A 15,623-nucleotide genomic window follows, 5' to 3' on the forward strand; every position below is an offset into this window, starting at 1 on the left:
CCACTGGAATATCACCCATATTGTAAGACTACGTGGGCATGTTTTCTTTCACACATCCTAAATTGTGGGATCTAAGACTATGGAGATTTTTTCATCTGGAACGCTTTATTTTTTCTATAGGTCTTAAGTTTGTTCTAAGCCATCAGAATCATTTATATCTCCATTTATAGAATACGCAATCCTTTGATCTTTTAAAAATGAACATGTTTTTATTTAAATTTACTTCCAGTTCATGCTAGACATGTTAGATTTTTGTTGAGACCTACAAACACTAGGGTCATATCTTTGTCAAAATAATAAACAACAGCATTTCATTTCTAATTGCTTTCAAGTTAAATTGGCAAGTAGGCACTCAAGACTTGGTGCAGCAAGAACTAATAGAGTTAGTGCTTCAGAATATAGTTCTGTTATTTCAGAGATCTTCATACCCCTACGACAAATACAAGTAACTTCAAATATCAAAAGAATATTTTTAGTTAGTTTAGTTAATTATCTTGTTGTATATAATTTCAATTTCAATTTTTAATTAATGTTCTCACATATTTTTGAAACTCTACACTGTACATACAGGGTTCTTTTTTAGTTAATTTTTTGTCAACAGTTTGTTTGTGAAACATTGGCATGGAACAGAAAAATTGTACATAATTTTACTATATTATGTTCAGATTTCCAAATCATACACCAGATTCTTATTTTGCAAATGGTGATATAGTTGATGATTTGTTTTTAGTTGATAGTTGTTAGATTGGGAGTAGTATGTTTGTTGGTGCTTTTCAACAGTTACAGCAGTCCACAACTGCTTATTGTAGAGTCAAAATTAACTTATCAAAAGAAAAGGATCTAATGTGTGTATTTTAGTCCCATTCATCTTAACAACAGTGGGGATATAGGCAATATTTTGAGTGCTGGTGTCACTTTAAATTATCCTTTTCTAATGAAGGATAAGAAACTTCTTCACTAGCCTCACTCTGAGTCATTCATACTCCCGTATCCCAGACCTCTGGGACACTGTTAGTATTGGCACTATTTGTTTGAAGTTTATTATTTCCTACAATGACTCCAAGCCAGGTGACAGAATGTTTCAGGATAAATGGTGTGTCTGAAGTTAAAAGGAAAAAAACAATCAAAAATACCTTCAACTGAACTATAAAGCAACACTGCCAACATAAAAAAACAGATTCTAGTAACTTTATTTTCAGAAAGATATGAAAAGCCTTATTCAATCTTCAATTCTAAGTGACCATAAGAATGAATTAGATAATATGAGAATGAGATAGCGTAAGAAGGATTGGCACTGCGGATTCTTGTCTAATCACCATAATGCAGTGTACTCAAGCTTTTAAAGAGCTTCTTTGTTTCGGGAAGTAAAATTTTACAGCATCAGAACTGTGGAATTCTGTGCTACTGTGCCTCGCTTGTTTGGTACTAGCTTTGAAGCTGTTACCTTACTTCTCAATGAGGAGTGTGTATATGCAATTTGTTCTGGAAATACGTAGAGCCCCAGTGAGCTTTTCATTCTTAATACAGAAATGCATTTTTCTTGCTAGTTCACAGGGGCAGTTGTTATTGTTATTACTATTAAATATTATAATTCTGTAGCTACATGAACTAGTCTGTCATTAATTCAACGCTATAGTCATACATTATTATTATTCTTGTTATTGAGAATGACTCATGGAAATGTGGAAATAACATTGTGAAATAAATGCTCTTTCCCAGATGAGCTGTCATTCATTGCCTAATGCAAGGGACTTACAGAATCCAATAGCCTTATAAAAGGCCATGTTTTGATCTCAGTTTTTGGAAGTTTTTGACATTTCTGACTTCAAAGGGACTGGCAACTAAAATATAAAATTCTAGTAGAATCCATTAAGACTTAAAGAACCACAAAATATCCTGAGTTCGTAAGAACCCACAAGGATCACTGAGTCTAACTCCTGGATCTTCAGAAGACACCCCAAATCCAAGCATTTTCCAGATACCTCTTCAGCTCTGATAGGTTGGTACCATGACATAGGGAATCTGTTTCATGCCTGACCACAATCTTGTGAAGAGCCCTTGCCTAACACCCATCTTGACCCTCTACACACATTTTGTCCGGTAGAATCTTCACCATTTTCTTAGCCCCCCTTTGGATATTGTCTAATAGTTTCGTATCCTTGTATTGTGGTGCCCCAAACTGCAACCAGTGCTCAAGGTGAGATCTTACAGCACGGAAAAGAGTGGGACAATCTCTTGGCAGCTCTGAACTTAGTGGTCTCCGGGGTATGGTTTTACCTTGTTGGCTGCCATGGCATGCTGATGGCTCATGTTCAACTTGCTGTCAACCACATTCCCTTTCTCAGAATGTGATGCAGGAGGAAAAAAAAAAGGAATTTAGTGAAAACCACAAATATGTATGTTGAATAGGCTCATGTGGACTAAGCTTTACAGGCAGGCATCTGGCTTTATCCCCAACGTCATTGGTAACATACTATTTTTATTGAGCCATAAATAGGCTTCACAAACTAGCAATACTCCATCTTGTTTACTGACTTGACTACAAGGTAGTCAATACAGAATCCTGGAAATCTCTTCCTTGGATTGAATCATAGAATCATAGAATCACCAAGGTTGGAAAAGACCTCTAGGATCCAGTCCAGCAGTACACCTATCATTAATATTTCCCTCTAAAGCATGTCCCTCAGTACAACATTTAAATTTTTCTTGAACACCTCCAGAGACAGTGACTACACCACATCCCTGGGCAGCCCGTTCCAGTGCCTGCCCACTCTTTCAGAGAAGATATTTTTCCTAATGTTCAGCCTGAATCTCCCCTGGAACAACTTGAGGCCATTCCCTCTAGTCCTGTCACTAGTTATATGGGAGAAGAGGCTGACTCCCACCTCATCACAGTCTCCCTTCAGTAGTAGTAGTTGTAGAGAGTGATAAGGTCACCCTTGAGCCTTCTCCAGACTAAACAATCCTGGTTTCCTCAGTTGCTCCTCATAAGGTTTGTGCTACAAACACCTCAAATGCCAAGAGAAACTAAAAATATCTAAGAGATTCAGTTATGTGGAAGAAGTGGACGTGATCAGCTGTTCTTTTGAAAGGTACAACTGCACTCTGATCTGTGTGAAAGATAGGTGGCAAGTCTTATTATCCCAGTGATCGGTCTTGAATTCCTTTAGTACATCTTTATCAGTTTGCTGCAGCTTCAATAGTTTACACAACACTTCCTCCTTTAGTTCAGGCAGGACTCAGTACCTCAATCTTTATGAAGAACTTCTTTCTATTTTGTAATTCTGTGTCTCATACAGCTAAATCTTCTTGATAAAACTTTGCTTATCAAGAAACTATAGAGCTCAGCTATATTAAGAGTAAATGAAGACTTTTTTTCTGCTCTTTTCTCCTATCCTCTTTTTCATTGCCCTGAAGATGACGTATTAGAAGTCTGATTTAACTCCCAAAACAATTCATGAACAAACTAATCAAGGGACAGAAAAGTGATTCTACCGGTGCTTTGTGAGTTTAATCTACACATTCACAAATTTTGAAATAAATATTGATATAAAAGATGGGATGAAATGCAGCACTATGCCAAGTACAACCCATTTTGGAAAGCAGTCCTTTGATTATTAGATTGGTTTCAAGGGAATCCATATAGATGTGTTGAGAAAGCAAAACACAGTTCCTAAATTCTGATTTCCCATGCCCATACATTGTATTTCTTGTCAAATTATGGTGAAGAAGAGATTAGAGGAGTAAATAAAATATAATTACAACTTTATTTTCCATCTTGTTCTCCCTTTCTGGCACATCCCCCATACTTGGCACTGGTGAGGCCTCACCTCAAGTACTGTGTTCAGTTTTGGGCACATCAGTACAGAAAGGACATTGAGGTGCTGGAGCAGGTCCAAAGAAAGGCAGCAAGGCTTGTGAAGGACTTGGAGAATATGTCCTATGAGGAGAGACTGCAGGAACTGTGGCTGTTCAGTCTGGGGAAAAGGAGGCTGAGGGGAGACCTTATTGCTCTCCTCCAATATCTGAAAGGTGCTTACAGCGAGAGCGGGGTTGGTCTCTTCTCACTGGTGACAGGTGGCAGGATGAGGGGAAATGGCCGCAAGTGGCATCAGGGTAAGTTTGGGTGGGGTATCATGAAACACTTCTTTGCAGAAAGGGTTGTTAAGCACTGGAATAGGCTCCCCAGGGAGGTGGTTGAGTCACCATCCCTGGATGTGTTTAAAAACCGTTTGGATGTGGTGCTCAGGGACATGATTTAGTGGAGAGTTGTAAGAGTTAGGGTAGTATGGTTAGGTTATGGTTGGACTTGATGATCTTTAAGGTCTTTTCCAACCTGAGTGATTCTATGATTCTAAGATTCTGTGATCCTTTACCATGATTCTTGTGCAGAGTTGAAGTCAGGAAAACCAAAGTGTAGACAGAATTGAACTTAGTGACAGATGTGAAAAACAACAAGAAGGATTCTTAAGATTCACAGAGGAGAAGAGACAAGCAAAGGAAAGTGTACCTTCTCTGATAAATGAAAAGTGAGAGCTAGCCTCCTCTGACAGGGAGAAGGCTGATGTACTTAATGAGTTCTTTGTCTCGTTCTTCACAGCCAGCCAAGCTTCTCACATCTCTTGCATCCCTGAACTTCTAAGCAAGGGTCAGGGAAGCAAAATCACTTCCAGTCTAAGAGCAGAGCCAGTCTAAGACCACCTCATAAAGCTGAATGTGTACAAGTCTCCTGGCACATGGATCAGTTTCAGATAGTTGGATCTGATATAAGATATGGACTGTGGTGTAGTTTTTTCTTTACTAGAAGTCAAGTTGTATGTTTCCTTGGCTTAAACAATGCATGGTACTCTTCAGAATAAGTGAATAACCAATGTAATATCCTTGTTGTAATTCCTGTCTTGTACATAAACTGTCATTTCAAAACAAACCTGCTGAGGCTTTTCCTTATGAAGACATTTGCAGGTTGAAAAAGTGTATGTCATTGTAAAGATAGGGATTTGACAGAGAAAGGAGAGAAGCCTTCCCCAGCAATGGGACATCTCTATGGTGGCTTGAAATACTTGCTGCTTTGTTATGTAGTTTTGGTGTTTGCTCCATGTTGGTTCTCCTACGGCACATGTCACCGTGGTGTCTGTATGAGGGAAGAGCTGAAAGAGGAGAAATCCTCACACAATTATAGAATGACCAAGGTTGGAGAAGACCTCTAAGATCATCCAGCTCAACCACTCACCTATCACTAATATTGAAGTTACTACTGCGCTCTTCTTTCCACTCCTCTGCTCAATGTTCATGGTATAAACCAAAACATTCCCACTACAAAAAGTTAAAGGAAGTATCAGTGATCTTCAAAATAGTTAAAACGCAATTGTCATTGAATGTATTGAACTAGTTTTATTGTAAAGCTTAAACAAAATTCCTCTCTTCTGCCCCCACACCCCCAAAAATAACCAACAATACTCAAGCAAAAGATTGTTGTAGAGTAGAGGATGCTGAGTAGCAGTATGTCTTGCAGATTGTGAAGCTTCTTAAAAGAAGTCAGTTCATTGCTAGTTTTGCGGGAATTTCACACTATGTTGAGCTTCAACAATTCAACAATGATCACTTAGGACTCCAATAACACCTGGCTGAGTCAAAGCTGAGGAAATGCAAGAGTCTGTTCCTCTTGTGTGCAAAGATTCCTTTGTTTTGGCAACCTTTAAATTCAATGTATAAGGTAAGTCTTAGTTTGAGAATAATTAGATATTTGGAAGTGTTAAATACTGCTCAATTTACTCATAAAAATACTGATGTTTTCTTCAGTAGACCTAATTCTGAGAATAGAAGCAATTATTTCTTGTGATTATTCCTGAAGTTAGTTGAGGCTCTGGAAATACATAGTGAAGAAAAACTATGATAAACAGATGTGATGACAAGGAGAAGACCCTATCAAGCCAGAAACTTAAATGTCTGGCCTCGTTTAGGAGGTACAGGAGTAGTTGTGTTGCTTTACTTAAGCAAAGATGATCCCCCTGACCTTTGCAGAGCCACTGGTGTGCGTGAAGCAAAAGACACTTCAAAGTGCCTTGCAAAATGGACAGATGAGGAGTCCTGCCCAACTAGAAAGTGGAAGTAAAACCCTAAAGCTGTATGTACAGCACAGGAGACGCAGAGAATCATAATTACATTCACTAGTATAGGACCAAAATACGCAAGAGCTGCTTCCTTTTGTGAATGAACTGAGACGTTCATTTACAACATTTTCTGTTGTTGTCTGCTTTTAGGCCAACAGTTTCCTCTTCCTTGCCAATAACCAGCAGCAGCTCACATGGATTTTTAATATATGGAATCATGTGGATGTTATTTAGTTTCCGAGAGTCTGAAGTTACATTCAGGTACTTGAGTTAGATCTTTGAATACTTATCAAAATAGGTATTGTAATTCCCTGAATTGATCCAAAGATTTGCTTAGTGAGGCCCCACCTTCTGTACTGGAAATTGGTTTGAGGGCTGAGTGCACCAAAAACAAAGCAATCCAAGGAGATGCATGAAGGTGGGCAGCAGTGGACACTTGTCTCGCTGCCAATAAAAATGTCTCGCTCCAATTTATAGGAGGGAGATGAGGTTCTTTAATATCTGTATACCCGGCGTGAGATTAAGAAACAACGGTTCATATATTGTTCCATCCAATTTATTACTAAGACCTAATCAGGGAGACGGGGAAGGGAAGGAGTGCGATAGAAAAGATGGAAAAGAAGCAGGAGTTGCGTAAAGCGGGGAGAGTCACCAGCAGGATCCAGCAGCCGTCCCGTTGCACGGTGTTTGAAGGTCCCGGGCAGAACGCAGCAGAAGACGGGGAGCAGCAGCGTGGCCGGCCTTGGGCAGCAGGCAGGTAGACGAGGAAGTCGAAGAGCCAATTCTTGAAGCAGCAACAGCGGTCAGGCAGCAGGCTCAGGAGAGTTCAACAGTATGCAGGAATCCCCTCAATCTTCAGGAATCCCTCTCTCTCTCTCTCCCCTTTATGAGGAATCTATTGTCAGAAACCTCCATTCTTCTTCATGAGGAATCTGTTGTCAGAAACCTCCCGTTCTTCTTGAGGAATCTGTTGTCAGAAACCTATCCTCGTGGTTTTCAGTTCCTCTTTTATCCTCCTTGTTCTCCTGCCTATGTGACAAGGATGGGCCTTGAGCAAGAGTCATTGAGTACCCCCTGAGATGGCCATCATCCGGAGATAGGTCCACACAAAGGAGCACTTCACAGCTATTTAGCTGCAGTTCATCTCGCTCTCGTTGCCCCTGGCCTTGCCCATCTGCGTTCCCCCAGAAAAAGGATTTCACCACCTTTGCCTAGGGCTTGCCTGGCCTTGTCCATCTGTCTCCTTAAGACAAAGGTTTTCACCGTCCTTGCTCGAGACTTGTCTGGACTTGAACAAGTCCATCTGTGTCCCCAGCAAGCTTTGAGACACAGAAGTTAACAGAATAATAACTTACAAAGTAGTATCTTACAACACTCCAGACAATATTCAGGAACTGTTTGTTGCAATGAGCTTTAGAAGAAGATATAAAGCATTCTCCTTTAGTTTACCACATGCTTGATTTACGCTCTCTGCCTGTTTTCATTATCCCTCCTAAATGAGCAGTGCCCCAAAGCCATCAATTGGGTGGGCTAACATAATACATTGTTCCCTAGTGCTTGAAAAACGTTGCCTTCCTCTATTAGTAGATAGGTTGAAATAATGAATTATATAGCAACAATGGATGTAATGACACTCCTCATACCTAAGAAATGGTTTCAAATCACACCACTTGAGTCCTTTTTACTATCCAAAACAATCTTCTGCTTCGCCAAAGGATCAGCTAACTACTTCTGTACCTTCTTTGACACCAGCTGAAAGCACAGAGAGCCTGGGGCTGTCCACTGGATTCCTCTCATTGTCTCAGCAGAGCAGCTCAGAGGACCCCAGTCCAGTCCTGCATTCTTGTTATGGCTCACCTGCAGCCCAAAGAGAGCTTGAGACCATCCACTAGGCTCCTCTTAGTCCTGGCGCAGCAGCTTAGAGGACACCAGTCTTAGTCCTGCTGTCTTCCCCAGGACTTGCCTGGAGGCTACAGGGAGCTCAGGGAGCTCAGGGCTGGACTGTGTTCTGGCACAGCAGATCAGAGGGCACTAGACTCAGTCTGCCCCATTCCTTGGGACTCACCCAGTGGCAGCAGGGAGATTGGGGTCATCTGCTGTTGTCTTGACACAGAAGCTTATAGGACACCAGTCCCAGTCCTTCTGTTTTCCTCACAGCTCGGGGAAGAACAGATGAGAGGTCTTGGGTGAGGATGAGGATAGAGCATAGGGAATAAGGGGCTATGGAGAGCAGCGGCTGGCCTGAGGGCTCTCTGGCAGATGGTGACTCTTCAATGCTGAGATGGAGATTGAGAACTCCTGTTGCACTGCCAATGGATATGGCGATGTCTCTTGGCAAGCATGACTTTACAGTACTTGCCTTGCCCAGACAGATGGATTCATCTTGGTTGGTTCTTCCTCTGGAAGATCCATCTCCATGGGCTTGGCATCACCAAGAGTGATCTACATCCTTTGATGCTGCTCTCTAGAAGCTGAAGCTTCTTAGGTGGAGGAGGATCCATCTTCCTCCGCAAGAGTTCCCACAGTGGGAGGAAAGAATCTATCTGAGCAGCTCCTTGTCTCAGCTAGGTACTTCCCGGAGAGAAGTCAGTTAGTGACTGGTGTTCTGCTGCCATGATCCCCGTATTTTTAGTGGTTGGTGGGGAAGTGGCTAGTGACATCATAAGGTTATGGCGACATGTCCCTAGGAATGTCCCACAACCAAAACATGGCTGTGTTGAGTGAGGGGAGGCTATGGCCTGAGAGTTGCGCTACTTGTCACCCATGGGATTTTGCGGGGCTCCATTTTAGGTCTGGTTCTCTTTAACATTTTTATTAGTGACTCCAATAAAGATCTGGAAGTTATACTAAGTAAATTTGTTAATGATGCTGAATTGGGAGGAGCGTTCACTTCATTGATGCTAGAGAGGCCTTGCACGAATATCTTGACAAACTTTAGAGAGGTCATCATTTGCATGAAGAGCAAGTGCTGGATTTTGCAACTGGGATGGGGCAGCCCTGGATCTAAATACAGACTGAGAGGTGAGAGGCTGGAGAGCAGCCCCACAGAAAGGGATCTGAGCATCCTGTTTGGAGGCAAATGGAATCTGAGTCAGCAGTGTGCAGCCAGTAAGGTCAACCGTAGCTGGGTTGCGTCAGGCCCAGCACTGCCAGGAGAGGGAAGTGGCTGTTCCACTCTGCTCTGCGCTGTGCGGCCTCGCCTGCAGCGCTGGGTGCAGGTTGGGTGCCACTATACTAGAAGAATATAAAGGTGTTAGAGAGCATCCAAGGGAGGGCTAGAAAGGTGGGGAAGCATCTGAGGGCAAGGGATGTGAGGAGCAGCTGAGGTTCCTGGGTTTCCTCAGCCCAGAGCAGAGCAGAACAGGCTTAGGGAAGGCCTCGTGAGAGCGTAAATGTCCAAAATATGACCAAGATCATTTTTCTTGAAAGGCAAGTCTGTGGTGGAAAATTTCAGGAACATTTTGGAATATTCCAGAATACTGGAACTGTACAATGTTTGCACAGACCATCTTAAAACTTTCCTTGTTGGTATTTTACTCAGGCAAAAGCAAACTTTTTGCCTCTCTATGTAGCAGCTTATGCTCCTTGGGAACTTGACCCAGTAATGTAAAAAGCAAAGTGTTTCTTCTTTACTGTGCTCATGTTCTTGTCTCAAAGAAATCAAAGAAAAGCCCAGGGGTAGAGAAGCAATCTATATTGTGACAATATAATCCAGTTTCATAATGAGACACAGATAGTTTTGGGATGTAAAAATGTCTAGAACCTGATTTTGGTTTTGTATATATTAAGGAATCATAGAATAAGAGACAGAGAATTGTCTCAGGGAACATGGAAGGAAAATTATCCTGATAATTTTCAACCTGTCAGCCCTTTTCAAGTTAAGAGTCCTATGGTCTTTCAAATAATGCCAACAAAAGCCCTTGTGCAGTAGCATTTTGTGACTTATCTTACAATCTAACTGCAAAATTCATTCTTCTGTGTCAAAGACTAGGTAAATTAAAAAAAAAAAAAAAAGTACTGAAATTCCATAGACGAAGTAGTAGATTGCAAGGGTTACACACAGAAATGTTAATTGTAGGTTTTCACTGCTTAATCTGTTAAAAAATATACTCAAGTCATTTTCTCCAATGTGCAGTGAAGTGCTTTTGAACATACTTTTTTTGGTCCAGGCAGTGATGTACCTAGGGAACTGACAGTATCAGAATGGCTGACTCGCCAGCTAAATTCAGAATCAATGAGAGGACTGAAAAGAAGACATGTGAGAGTGAGTCATGTAATAGGTAGAATAACAGGGAAAGTTTTAAATAGAACACAATAGATAAACAGTATCAGAAGAGGGCCAACACGTATCTCTATCTCTTTGATCATATTAATGGCCCTCCCTTGGTCCCTCTCCAGTCTGACCATGTCTTTTTTCAAACTGTGGGGATCAGAACTGCGACTGTACTCTAGATTACAGTACACTAATTATCTCTTCAAGGTTTTGTTGTTTGGCTGTTTTTTTCACAATTCACCTTTACAAAAAATAGCAAATCTTAAACATGATTAATTAATGAGTTTATCTTTTATTTGGATGAACTATTGGATAGTGCTTTCTAAACTACTCTTGCTTCTATAATGAAAGTCCTGTGTCACAATCTACAGCAGCATCTAGTCAAATAAATAAATCTATAAGTAATACATCAATTATTTAAATTATGATGCAATTAAACACAGTAGTGCTTTCAGCATAGACAAAATGAGTGTGATTGTTAGTGAGAATGAAAGGAATCAGAGCTTGTCTTTCAATACTTAGGGCTCAAATTCTCAAAAAATAAGAGGTTAATTTTTGCATCCCATTAGATATTGGGCTTTTGAGTAATATTAAAAATAATTGTTTAAAACTATCTCTGCAACAACTTGTAAGCATAATTAAATCCTTTTATATCCTGAGTCAAAAGTGTATTTTTTATTTGATCAGAGCATAGTGCTAGATTCCAAATAAGGGATCTGAAGATATTAGAATTGTATATAGGTGAAGCACTGATCCATTCAAAATTAAATGGGTTATGTTTTTTTCAGCAAAGACAGAACTTCATTATCTGATTTACGTCCTTTAAATTTGGATAGAACCTGAGATTCCTGGATGGATTATGTCACTCAGAGTAGTTAATGAGATTGTTTTCCTGCTCTCTATATCTTTTTTAAACTGTGATATTTTTTCAGTGGTGCAGTCACAAATTGGTAGAATTACAGTACCATAATCATAATTGCATTTTACTAGCAGCTTGTATATAACAACAAAAAACACCTGGAGTGTTCTAAAAGACACAGTGGTAATTGCATCAAAAGGGGCCTTTCAGCAGGAAGAGAGAGGTGATTGTCCCCTGCTGCTCTGCCATAGCAAGGTCCCATCTGAAGTATTGTGTACAAGTCTGAGGTCCCCAGCACAAGAGAGACATGGAGCTGTGGAGCAGAATGGCTGTGGACATGATCATTAGAGTGACGGAGAATGTCTCCTATGAAGAAAGGTTGGGGGAACTTGGCTTGTTCAGCCTGGAGAAAGAAGGCTCTTGGAAGACCACTTTGCTGCCTTCCAGTATTTAAAGGGTGCTTGAAAAATGAAGAGGGACTTTTACAAAGGTATGTAGTGATAGGACCATGGGTAATAGTTTTAAACAAACAAACAAAAAAAGGTAGCCTACATATTAGAATTAAATTATTTACTGAGAAGTTGGTGAGGCAGTGGAGCAGACTACCCAGAGAAGCTGTGGAGCCCTATCCCTGGAGGCATTCAAGGCCAGGTTGGATAAGGCCTTGGGCAGCCTGATCTAGTGGGTGGCAACCTCGGACGTGGCAGGGGGGTTTAAAATGGATGATTTCTAATGTTCCTTCCAACCCAAACCTTTCTGTTTCATATTTGTATGATTCTATGAAAAATGTATTTAATTGGAGGAGCTGTTATTCATTCAGTGAAGTGGATCTGAACATTCTGACTAAACTTGAAATATTAAAATAAATCTAATTTATTGTGTTTCTGATTGCATTATTTTTTTCATTTCAGGCTGATACAATGATTTTATTATATACAACCTATTAGGCCATCGAAGGGCATTTTTCTTCTTCATAGGAACGTGAAACAATGTTGATGGCAAGTAACTATTTTTTATCAAATCATGGAAGCAAAACAATGAAACATTTAAATCATAGAATCATTAAGGTTGGAAAGACAACTAGGATAATCTAGTCAAACCGTCAATCCATCACTACCATGCCCATTACACCATGTCTATCAGTACGACATCTACCTTCTGAAAACATTAAAGGATAGTGACTTCACTACCTACCCTGGGCAGACTGTTCCAATACCTCACCACTCTTCCGAGAAATTTTTCCTAATATCCATCCTGAACCTTCCATGGTGCAACTTAAGCCTATCACTTGAAACCCAGAGGAGAGGCTGATCCCATCTCAATACAACTCCTCTCATGTTGTTTTAGAGGGCAATATGGTCTCCCCTGAGCCTCCTCTTCTCCAGACTAAACAATCTCAGTTCCCTTGGCTGCTCCCCATATGAGCAGACCCCTCACCAGCTTCACTGCCCTTCTCTGGACACATACCAGGGTCCCAATGTCTTTTGTAGTGAGGGGTCCAAAACTGAACACAGTACTCAAAGTGTGGTCTCATCAAAGCTGAGTATAGAGGAACAGTCACTTCCTAAGTCCCATTGACTGCATTATTTTTGATACAAGCCAGAATGCCATTGGTTTTCTTTGCCACCTGGGCACACTGCTGGCTTATGTTCAGGTGGCTGTCAGCTAACACCCCCTCTACTGCTTCTCTTACCTGAAGCTTGCCAGCCACTCTGCCCCAAGCCTATTACCTTTATTACCTTTAGCAGTGGTGGCCATGTAGGTGTAGTAAAGTCCAGCTAGGGTATGTTTTCAACTGAGCATTCTTTACAAGCCTTTCTATTTGCCTATATACTCAGGATCTTAAAGTTAGTGACATTTCCATTGAGTAGAATCATAGAATCACCAAGGTTGGAAAAGACCTCCAAAATCACTCAATCCAGCTGTCCACCCATCACCAATATTTCCCTCTAAACCAGTACTCTCCTTTTCCCTTCCTTTCCCTTTCCTTCCCTCTTCCTTTTATTTCTTATCCATTTTTCCTTTTTTCTTTTTTCCTTCTTTCCCTCTTTTTTCTTTTCCTTCTTTCTTTCTTTTTTTTTTTTCTGCACTTTTCCTTCTGTTTCAGTGGTCCCAAGAATGATTCGAGATACAATTTCTTTGATTCCCTTGATTTACTGTCTGTTCTCCCGCCGATGGAGCCCAGGACCCTGTTGGAAAGCTTGGCAGCCTTTTCTGCAGAGCTTCTACCTGCCTGTCATACCCCTGTTTGAATAGTTACTGGAGATTCTTTCTTCCCATGTTAAGGAATTTGCATTTATCCTTGTTTAATTTAATGCAGCTCATCTTCGCATATTCTTCCAGTCTGCCTAGTTCTCTCTGGACTTTGTTCCTTAAGGGCCTTCCTTTCAGTTTATTTATGTGCTTGAGCTTGGAGAATTACTTTCTTTCTGACACACAACTAAATAGAACTAGGACCACAAATACTCATCTCTGGCTAGTGTTCTTCCTCCTATTCTATTCAATTTATTTATGAGGCAGAGTAATATTTAGATGCAACTTTTATTGTTACTTAATAGAGGAATAATGGATGTGCAGTTTCTTCTCTGCTCCTTGCCTTATGACCTTTTCCCACTCTTTTGCATCACTGTTACACTGTAGCTAGTCACACAGTGGACCTTAGATTTTAAATGCTTTCCCAAGAACCTTTTGTTTTTGTTTGCCTGTAAGATGTTTAACTGACATTGGGTCAGACTGTGATCCTCCTATTGACATTAGTGAATCCTTACTCATAGAGTCAATGTTACTGGGCTTCAACAGCTGGAAGAATTTACATATTAGAAATTTGACCCTGTCAGTCTCTGTTCATACAGACAGTCCCATCTTTCAAATCTGATGCCAAAAGACATGTCTCAAACAGGACAGTTTAGTTCTAATCCTTAACAAAATCAGACAAGCTCAACACACATTCTAGGAAAGAGAGGACCCTTTCAGGCAAGAAACAAACTGCCCAAGAAAGTGGTTTTTCAAGAGTGATTTCTGTAACAGTGAAAGCTGATGATGGTGGAGCTGGGATGGTGGACTCTGGAGGAGTCTTGGGGGTGATCTTACTACTCTCTACAACTACTTGAAGGGAGGCCTATGGTGAGGTGAGGTGCCTCTTCTAAAGTGTTACTTGCAGCAGGACTAGAGGGAATGGCCTCAAGTTGTTCAAGAGGAGATTCAGGTTGGGCATTAGGAAAAAGATCTCTGATAGAGTGGGCAGGCATTGGAATGGCCTGCCCAGGGACATGGTTGAGTCACCATCTCTGGAGATGTTCAAGATATGAACATCTAGAAGATTTAGACTTCCAAGCAATGAGAACCATTTTATCCAGAATTTACTGAACTAAATGCAGTATGAACCAAACATCATCATCCAGGTCCATTAAGACAGATGTTGAATATGGAAGAATCATGAGAATTTCTTCCCAATTTTGCTGAATAACTTTCTTCTTAAACAACTGAACCCACAGTCATGTTGCTTTAAAGTATTCACTGAAAGAAGAATAAAGTAAATTGGAATGCATAATGCAGGTTTTCTATTCTCTCTTCCAGCTTTTTTTTATCTAATAGTAGAAAAGCTGCAGTGGTCAGTATAATGAGATTTAGCACAGCTGAGAACTGTAGGTATGTTCACATCAGTGCTAAAAGGAACAGCAGTGTAAATTAAACTACCTTTAAAATAATTAATCCTGATAGCAGTGTGGCCACCTTGGGAAGTAAAACAGCCAATAAGCAGGGTAAATAAATATGCCTTGAATTTCACTATGTGTCTATAGTACTGGAGCCCTACAATGACACTTAACACAGCTCTATCATCTTCACTATGGCACCTAATTTTAAGAGAATCTCCTTAAAGGAAGGTACAGCTCTGTAATTGTAGACTATGGGACCTGGGCCCTAGCATCATGTAGCTGTCATAAGATGCTAGGAATTCTTCATTGCTTTGTCAGATTATGTCCACCCACCTTTTCTGTACAATTCAGGCTAAATGTCATCTTTTGATTATTTCATTCTGCATAGAAAAGATGTGTTTTAGTGGAATAAGCAAAGGAAAAAATGGGAAGTGTTTTCTTCTTATTGCAGTAATTTCATCACAGAGAAATCCCTCATTCTTTTTGTGAGACAGAAATAGGAAGGTCTTGGAATGGTTTCACTCCCATAGGTGTGGAAGGTGAGAGGTTTGTCATTGGTGTTGAGTTTTTCCTCACAGGTTCCTGGTATTGTTATTTCCTATTTTGAGCTTTTCAACATGACTTCTAGAGGTTTTGTCCCTGAGCACAAACTCTTGTGAGTGTGTATGACTTTTTTTTTTTTTTTTGAATCAGTTTTGTTAAATACTTACCTACATTAAGGACAT

General features: G+C 40.5%; 1 long non-coding RNA gene across 1 annotated transcript in view; it reads right to left on the reverse strand.

The window, feature by feature from the left end:
- Window positions 1-6,652: 6,652 nt before the first annotated feature.
- LOC128074677 (uncharacterized) overlaps window positions 6,653-15,623 on the reverse strand; it is a 406,066-nt gene continuing 397,095 nt past the window's right edge. Inside the window, exon 2 of the long non-coding RNA XR_008203263.1 lies at window positions 6,653-7,091. This is a non-coding gene — a long non-coding RNA (uncharacterized LOC128074677). The remainder of the gene's footprint in view (window positions 7,092-15,623) is intronic.

This window comes from Tympanuchus pallidicinctus, unplaced genomic scaffold (genome assembly GCF_026119805.1).
Source record: "Tympanuchus pallidicinctus isolate F22 unplaced genomic scaffold, pur_lepc_1.0 scaffold9, whole genome shotgun sequence".
NCBI lineage: Eukaryota > Metazoa > Chordata > Aves > Galliformes > Phasianidae > Tympanuchus > Tympanuchus pallidicinctus.